The 9,584-nt window shown below is 31.3% G+C and overlaps 1 protein-coding gene across 1 annotated transcript in view; it reads right to left on the reverse strand.

Moving 5' to 3' along the window:
- The window catches only part of LOC105620772 (putative U5 small nuclear ribonucleoprotein 200 kDa helicase), a 53,214-nt gene that overhangs the window by 13,441 nt on the left and 30,189 nt on the right, over nucleotides 1-9,584 (reverse strand).

Here is a 9,584-nt window from a genome sequence, read left to right on the forward strand (position 1 = left end):
CAAAAGTGGATATCTTTTTCCGTATAAAAAAATGGAAATAATTCCATTAATATGCATCATATCAAATAGCGTGTGAAGCATTCTACATCTGACATTTTTCTACGAATTTAAAAAAAAGATTATCCTCCGATTATTAGGAGTCGGGGGAGATAACAATTTTTTTCAAAAAAATCACTGTGGCCCTAATTTTTTAAAAAGATTAAGAGTCTAGCACTAATTTATCAAGGAAAAATTGAATTTGCTGTTAAAAAAAATTCTCGAATTTTTTGCTGCCGAAAAAGTTTGTTTAAAACTATTGGAAAGTTGAAGAACGCGAGCGAGGCAGTGCGCCGAGCGGAGTGAGGGAAGCCGGCGCGCAGTCGAGTGGAAAAAATCGGGCCGTTCGGCAATTCGCGTGTATTTGATTTCGTGTGTTAAAATTTGTTAAATTTATATTTTCTCAGCAATAAATTGACGCGGAAATCTGATTTTTTGTTTAATCTCGACGAGATATAAATAAATAGCTTAATCAACTTGTTTCGCAAGTAATTCGCAAAGTAATAACCATGAAATTTTTAGCTTTTGTTTCTTGAATTTTTATTTTTTCGATTTATTACTAAAAAATCTCGTTTGAATATGCCTGTCTGATTAACAAATTTAAGTCACATTATTATGTTTCTTTATTTAATATGCTGTAAAAAGTATCCAATTGGACAATTAAATGTACGGAATTATCAATACAAAATTGTTTTTGTGAATTTAATTGCAGATGCAAATATGACATATGTAAACAAATAATAAATAATTTGTCAAATGCTAATGTAACTGTTGAATATAGTTGCAAAATATATTTTTCATGTAACACTAATTTACTTTTATATTTGCGAAAGTTAAAGTTATATCTTTAACAGTTGCCAAATTACTTATTAATTATTTGTTTACATTTGTTACAGACGGAACTCTTAATCTTAAAAATTAGAGCCACAATGATTTTTTGAAAAAAAAATTGTTATCTTGGCTCCTAATAATCGGAGAAGATATAATTGGAAAAGAGAGAATAATTCTTTTTTTTTTTAAATTCGTAGAAAAATGTCAGATTTCGAATGCTTCACATAGCTATTTAATATGATGCATATTAATGAAATTATTTCATTTTTTTATATGAAAAAAAATACCCACTTGTTAAAGTCATTTTATAACTGTTTAAACTGTAAAAAAACGTTTTGTTATTAAGTGTACATGATAATACAACTCTTGAAGAAGAAAAATCACTCCTGTAAATTATTGTGCGACTGCTCAAAGATGAAGAAATTAAATTTTCTGCAGACAGGTTTTTAGTGAACAAATAGCTTTTTGCAAAAACTAATGAACATTTCAGGCTTGTTCAGGGCTAGATTTGTTCGTCATTACAAAGGGTACATTTTACGAGAATTTCAAAGCTTTGTGTTTAAATCTTAATGAACAGAGAGCGAGTGAAAAAAAGACCTTTTTCGATGTTTTTTATTTTTTTTCTACTGAACTAATAGATCGATTTTAATGTTTCACATCTCATTTTGTAGTTATTTCAAATACTTACATTTTTTATATCAGTTTTTTCACAATCAATATTTTTCGTTTTATGTGCTTTTTACAACTATTCGATTTTTTTTGCATATTTTCTTCACAAGTCTCAAACATACTTTCTTTTCTGATGGCCTTTCAAAACTTTTGTGAAAAGAAATGGTTTGTAATTTTTTTCCGGTAAAATTCTACTTCTATTGAATATATATTATATTCTTGTTCCTCGAATTTATGAAGAAGGGATATACTATAATGTATCATCCATAAAAAATCATAAACAATTAAATATCTCGTAAAATGTTGCGTTTTAACATAATTTATACTTTGGATTAATGGGAGGCCTACACTATTACTACAATTTATTAAAACTTATATGTTATTTAGAATGCCTCTCGACTCTTATTGATGCCTAGGGACATGTCGAGCGACCGAGATTGCCAAGAAAACATTTTCAGTCGCTTAAAACCAGTGAGAAGGAACTCGTTCAGGCATACGGACATAGGCTCGTGCTTAAGTATGTGACTACCGGTTTCGCCAAACCGCCGTCTGATTCTGGGTCGCCACCGTTAACGCGGAGTTCTTGGAGGCTCTCTGAATAGTTAGAATACTTAAATCAATTAATTGAATGATGTTCAATTGACGCTCATTTCATTTTTTAATTAAACATCTTTTAATTAACTCGTTTAAATCAATCATCAATCGAAAAGTATTAATTAAATTTTCTTAAATCAATGATTAATTGAATGACATTTAATTGATTGATGAATTCGCTCATTTTAATTTTCAATTAAACGTCTTTTAATTATTTTTGTTTATTAATTTTAAAAACTTTAATTGATAATATGAACAATTCTGGAGAGTACTAACATCACAATTTTTTTTTACATCTCACAAAATTTGAATACGTGCGTTTCGTTTTATGTTTCAATAATATTATAAATTCTTATAACACTGAAATTGTTATTATTATAAAGGATCAAAACGTATACTGACAAAAAAAATTATTAAATTTTAATAAATATTTTTTTAAATCCTAACGAAATATTTACTAAACACATATTTATTAAATACAAGAACAACTTTATCATTTTTTTCATTTATCTAAATATGGTATTCATTTACCGTAAGTAAATATTCCGCTAGGAATATTCAAAGAAATTATTCAGTAAAATTTAATAAATTTTTTCTCAGTATCTGTTTGCAAATGTGAGATATTAAATTATTAATCAGTATAAACATCCAGCATGATTCCTTAATCTCTTAGTTTTAAATTTTTATTCATCAGAATCTTATTATTTATTTGGAATTAAGTTTGAATATATTGGGAGTATGCATTAATTTTAAGGGATTTTTTGCTAAAAATATGGCTTTATTGTGAAAAAATGGTTACAATGAATCATTCAAAATATTGATCGCTAACTATTACTTTTTCCAATCTTTTTGATAATAGATGGATTCCACGTCGAAAGAACGACACATCTTTTGAGGCTATCCATGAATCCATTTTTTGGTATCTTCATAAGAATGAAAGCGCTGCTCAGACAGGCCATGAGTCATCGATCGAAATAAGTGGTAATCAGAAGGAGCAATATCTGGAAAATACAGTGAGTATAATAGAACATCCCATTTAAGCGCTTCTAACGTTTCTTTGATCGGTTTCGCAACATGTGCCTGAGCATTGTCGCGCTGGAAAATTACTTTGTCGCGTCTTTTCGCATAATCTGACCGTTTTTGCTTCAATGCTCGGCTCAATTGTTGTTGGTAGCATTCCCCAGGTTTCGTTGAAGCAGCTCTTAATACACTACATCCAGCTGATTTCACCAAGTACAGAGCATGAGCTTGGCGCCATGAATATTCGGCTTTGCCATCGATGTTGAGAGTTCGCCTGCACATGATTTTTTGCGCTTCAGATTATCGTAGCGTATCCATTTTTCATCACCCGTCGATATGATGCAAAAAACTTTTTCTTCTGTGTCTTTGGAGCAATAATTCAGGTCATTTTGCGCCTTTCAATGTCCCTCGGCTTCAACTCGTACGGCATCCAATTTCCTTACTTTTGAATCATTCCAATGACCTTCAAACGTCTGGAAATCGTTGATCGATTAACATTTAATGATTCTGCAAGTTCTTCTTGCGTTTGATTCGGGTCTTGATCGAGTAAAGTTTCCTCATCTTCAAACTTTTCCGGCTGGCCTGGATGTTCCTTGTCTTTCATGTCACCAAAATCACCTTTTTTATAGCGTCGAAACTAGTACTCACATGTTGAAATCGATGGAATATAATTACTATAAGCTTCCGATAGCGTTCGTTGACTTTCAGCAGCACTTTTCTTCAAATGAAAGCAAAAAAGCAAAGCTTCCTGCAAATCGCGTTGTTGGCACAAAACTTGACATATTCAATGCTCAAAAAAACAATATTGTTTACACTTCGGCAAAATGACACATACTAAAGTCACATGATGGAACTTTGGACATGAAGGAAGAACAATATGGCCCGATACGATAGTACTAGTTACGCCATCTCTTAAAAATCTTTGCACACTCACAATATAATTATTAACAGAACAATCGATTTGCTAAATCAATTATTGAACTTACATATATTCTAAATATTCTAAATTGATATTCTAAATTGCACATTTCGATGATGTTAATTCGCAAATCAAATCAAAAGTTACAAGTCAAATGCAAGTTGATTATAAAATGAGAGAATAAACTAAAAGACATTGAAACATTACGTTATTGTTAATAAGTTCAAATATATTAAAATTCTGTATCTTTTTGTAAGTTTGTAAACTGTTTTTTATTCATGAACATATATCATCTTGGAAATAAGTCGTTTCCGAAAAATAATTTCTTCATCTTTTATACATTATCCCAATCAAATTGATGAAATAATTCACGCTTGCGTTATATACTAGTTGCGTAGTACTCAAGTGGCGCCATCACATTAGTCAAGTCAGGCGTAACATAGACGCTCAAGTAAAATTAGCATTAAATATGCTGCGTTAAATAACCAAACGATTTAAATTTATTTAAAAATATCTGTAAAAAGATACTGTTGTGTAATTGTAGAAAATGCAAAAATTTTGAAAAAGAACAATTAAACTAATATTTTACAGTTTTCCATCAAAAAATGATTAATTGGATAAAAAAAATAATAAATGTTGAAAACAACGGAGCCATCTCTATAATCTTAACTTTGATATATATCAAGATCATGATCATGAAGATCATGATCATGATCTACAGAAGAATTTAATTTATACTCGTTATTCGTTCAAAATAGGGATGTTCACACTGTGTCGATTTTCCAAGATATTACAATATTTCATGTATCAATACCTTAATAATTAATTACATTATGGGTAGGGCGCAGAATAAATGTGAAGAATGTTTGATATCATACACAAAGAAGAAGTGCTTATATCTGAACTCGTTACACTAAAGAAACAAAGTTACCAACTATGCTTTACAAAAAGGAACTGAACAGATTCTAGTACATTTAGTACTTAGTATCTAATTTGCATCACGCCTGAGTGGATGTTGTATAGAGATTTTCGTACAGAGATTTCGTACATCCTAATATCCCCCGTATGTACGAATAATCTTAACAATATGTTAATCTTATTTGAGTAATATGGTACATTCTTTAAACTTAGATGCATATAGTCTTTTGATTAAAGCATCAACTATCATTTCAATTGTTGGCAAGTATTCGATAATGATATCACCATTTTCCGTCTTTTCTCTGATAAAGTGATGTCAATGTGCTTTATCCGGAGCCTATATCCGCCGTTCTTCACCAATTTAATTGTTCCTACTCTCTAAATCTCGTGAAGAAGAAATCTCACTCAAAGAAACCGAAGATTTAACCTGTCTTGAAAAAAGAGTGGAAATACGACTATTCTTATTCAAGAGTGATAGATTTTCACTTTTTTTTTTAGAATGAGATTTACTCTTTTGAAATGAGATTCACTTCAAGAGAATGAAATCTCAATCTCTTTTTTTGAATGTAATATTCGAGTGAGATTTCACTCCATGAGATTTAGAGAATACATTGTTGTTATACAGTTTTGTAGAGGGTGACACAAATAAGGTTGTAGGTTCCTTGCTAATGCATAGTCACATCGCCTCCTTACAATTAGCAGATAAATCCATATACTCGTCATCGACAATGCTACTATGTTCTGTAGCTTGCTTTGCCATGTAATGAATCCGCCCTGACAAACAGAAAAATATTATCCGACCGAACGAAGAATGTTACTTTCATTGACCTAATTTGCCTCACAATAGCTTATGATGCTTGAATTTCTGTTAGTTTGGTCTTTACTGAATTTTAATTTGTGTGATAATGTTCCCTTCAGATATCGGAATATACGTTTCAGCCATCCAATAGTTTTGGCTAATTTTTGTATGTAGCAGATTATTGTGCTTATCGCATATACTATGCCTGGTTCCCTGACTAATATACAGTAAGCTCCTCACTATTTCTCAATACGATATTTCTTTCATCTCTTCTACTTCTTTTTCTACAGCATCATGTCACGACTCAATTTGTTACTTGGATTATATAATGTCAATGTTGATTTGCAATTTTTCATAACATTTCTTAATAATTTTCTTGATATACAACAGATTTAATCCAAACAGATCTTCTCTTTTGTCCGATCTCTTAAAATATTTAGCCCAAATAGTTGTCAAAATTCACCAAGACCCTTCATTTCAAAAATCTTCAATAATTCCTTCTTCAGCGTTAATAATCTTTGTCCATAAATCCTCATGCTCGAGAAATGCGGTCATTGCAAATTTCTACGATGAATAGTTCTCGCGTCCTCTCAATTTTTTAATGAATGGGATAATTCTACGCCTTCCAACATGTTTGCAGGATTATCGGTACATTCTTATTCGATGTGTCTCTTACACGTGGCCAGAACTTTGTTATGCCGCGCGACTAAATCACTAAGAATTATGCATGACAGTATTTACCCTCTGCATAGAACAATATTCGGCGCGAATATTCAGGGATCTGTTATGCACGATTAATATCTGGGTCCATAACTTGTTAATAATTAGATTATGAATAGGATGCAGAATAAATGTGAAGAAATTTGGTATTATACATAAATAAATGCTCATATTTGAACTCATCGTTACATTAAAGAAATCATCAACAATGCTTTACAAAAAGATTGAACATACTCTAATACAGATATATATGAGAGAGGCGACAATCATCCCCTACTACTATCTTTAGCACATGTTCAGCATCGCCATATTTAGCCCGCTCCAGTTGACCAGTTCCCATGAAACTATTTATTCCATTGTAAAAATCATGAACTCCGTCAGGATGAGGTTAAGTATAATATTAATGTTTTTGTGTTTTCTTGTTGAATAATATATCGATTAAATAATGCAATTAAAAAGGTAAACGGCATATTGTATACAATTAGTTTTATAATTTTATTGACTATATTATTGTAATAACGTTATATATTTTATGTAACATGATTATGTTTCTATTTTGCCAGAAAATATTTCGCAAATACATAAAGATTACAAGATAATTATGTAGATCAGATTAGTTTAATTGTCATTAATTATTTCATATTTCATTTGTAAATGTATATATGTATATATATATATAGAGTCTTTCAATAGGGACGCTCGAAATTTATTATTATTATAATAGATCTTAGTAGCCATGTTGTTAAAGTGACATCTGTCAAATTTGTTGTAAATTGTTTAGTAATGTATGACAAATCATCATGGAAGTAGTCATAGTGTTGAGCAACGTGTGCAAATCATAAAATTTTATTAAAATCAGTGCTCCGTTCGAGAAACATTCCGTGCATTACATGATTTTTCCTCGCCACAACCATCCTGCCGAATCGACTATTCGACGTTTAGTGGCCAAATTCGAGTCAACCGGTTCGATAAATAATCAGCCAACATATTGCCAGTACATCGCCGAAACGCAAGATCTGCTGAAAACATCGCTGCTGTGCGTGAAAGTATACGGGAAAACCCGAGGCAGTCAATTTCTCATCGTTCACAAGAATTTGGCCTTTCTGCGACTTCAATTTGGCGAATTTTGCATCGGGACTTGGGTCTGCACCCCTATAAAATTCAATTAACTCAGGAATTTAAAATAAACGACCATAGACAACGCCGTGTGTTCGCTGATTGGTTCTGGAGCAGTTAACTCAAATGGAGAAGTTAACTTAAATTTCTCCAAATAAATCATCTTTAGCGATGAGGCCCATTTTTGGATGAACGGATATGTGAACAAACAAAATTGTCGAATTTGGGACGATACCAATCACGCGAGATACACCAGCTCCGAATGCATCCCGAGAAAGTCACTAGATATTACATTTGGTGCGGATTTTGGTCTGGCGGAATCATCGGTCCGTACTTCTTCCAAAACGAAGCGGGTGTTGCCATAACCGTCAACGACAGTGCTACAGATCAATGATAAGTAAATTCTTATGGTCTAAAATGGATGATATGGATAACATGTGGTTCCAACAGGATGGCGCTACATGCCACACACCGCATGCCACGGATGGATATTCTGCACGATTTGAGGGCATGGTTTTCTCGCACGGCGGCGACGTGAACTGGCCACAGAGATCGTGAGATTTAACGCCTTTAGACTTCTTCCTTTGGAGCTATCTTAAATCGCAGGTCTATATGAATAAACCGCAAACAATTGATGCTCTCAAAGTCAACATAACAAACGCTATCCAGCAAATTCAGCCGGATTATGCGAGAAAATCATCAAAAATTGGACCGCCCGAATACGTGTCACCAAGCGAAACCGCGGCGGACATTTGAGCGACGTTATGTTCCATACTTAATGCCATAAAATATTCTTTCAAATAAAAAAAAATTGAGTGGATATCTCACACACAACTTGTTTATTTACATTTAAAAATCGAGCATCCTTATTGAAAGATTCTTTATATGTATATTTGTTATGAAATAGTATATTTTCTACTAAGTTTTTCTGATATAGCTATTTTTCTTAAATGCAAAATGGATCAACCTTTAAAAACTTCGAGAGATTAATACAATCCAAAAACTCTTTGTAATACTGCAAATAATAAATCAATCATCGATCAACTGAGAGTTTAAATTGATGAAGCTTCACAATCATCTGTCTGAAACACGAGCAAACCTAAATAAATTAAATATGATGCTTTCTGATATTGAATAAATGAAGAATGAGATGTGTTCTATGAAACGATTAATAAAATAATATAAATCATATTATATGTTTATAACAATAATTATAATATTATAACCTAAGCAAATAAGTATACAAACACTGAAATATATCTTCTTATTCTTTATATTAATATTTTGATTGAAATATAGGTTTTTTCTCTGGACTATTCTAAAATTTTTTTCCTTACTTTTGTCAAATACTAAATATATTTATTCTCTAGTTTAGGTATATGTACCAGTTCAGCTGTAGAAAGGAAGCATATGACAGCTCTTCACTGCGGGCACAATATAGCTGCTTTAATTAGATGGGGGGGTAATACCAATCAATACGGAATACCTGCCTTAATGCAAGTATCCGCTATATGCTACAGATATTTATAATTTTATTAATTTTAAAGATTTATATTTTAAAATCGTTTGTAGTAATTCTCATTTCGTTTGTAGTTAATTAGTTTAAATTATATTGTAACTTTAAATTATATTGTAAAATATTCAACTACAAATGAAAAAGGAAAACAAACGATTTTGAATTAAGATTTATTATGTTAATAATTTTTCTTTACCTTAAAGTCGGGTGACAGTGTTCAGTTCTTTTAAAAATCTCTATTTTATTATGAATTGAACTACAAACAATTGCGAACGAAATACCATATATTATACTCATTTATTGAAAACTTTGTTAAGATTCGAATATCCGCCGAAAAAAAACACTTTTTTGTATATTTAAAACTGATTATCTCAAAACGGAACGCATTATAATCATTTCGATTTCATTTGGAAGATATTGAATAAATATATATATATACATATATA

Source organism: Atta cephalotes (genome assembly GCF_000143395.1).
Source record: "Atta cephalotes unplaced genomic scaffold scaffold00029, whole genome shotgun sequence".
Lineage (NCBI taxonomy): Eukaryota > Metazoa > Arthropoda > Insecta > Hymenoptera > Formicidae > Atta > Atta cephalotes.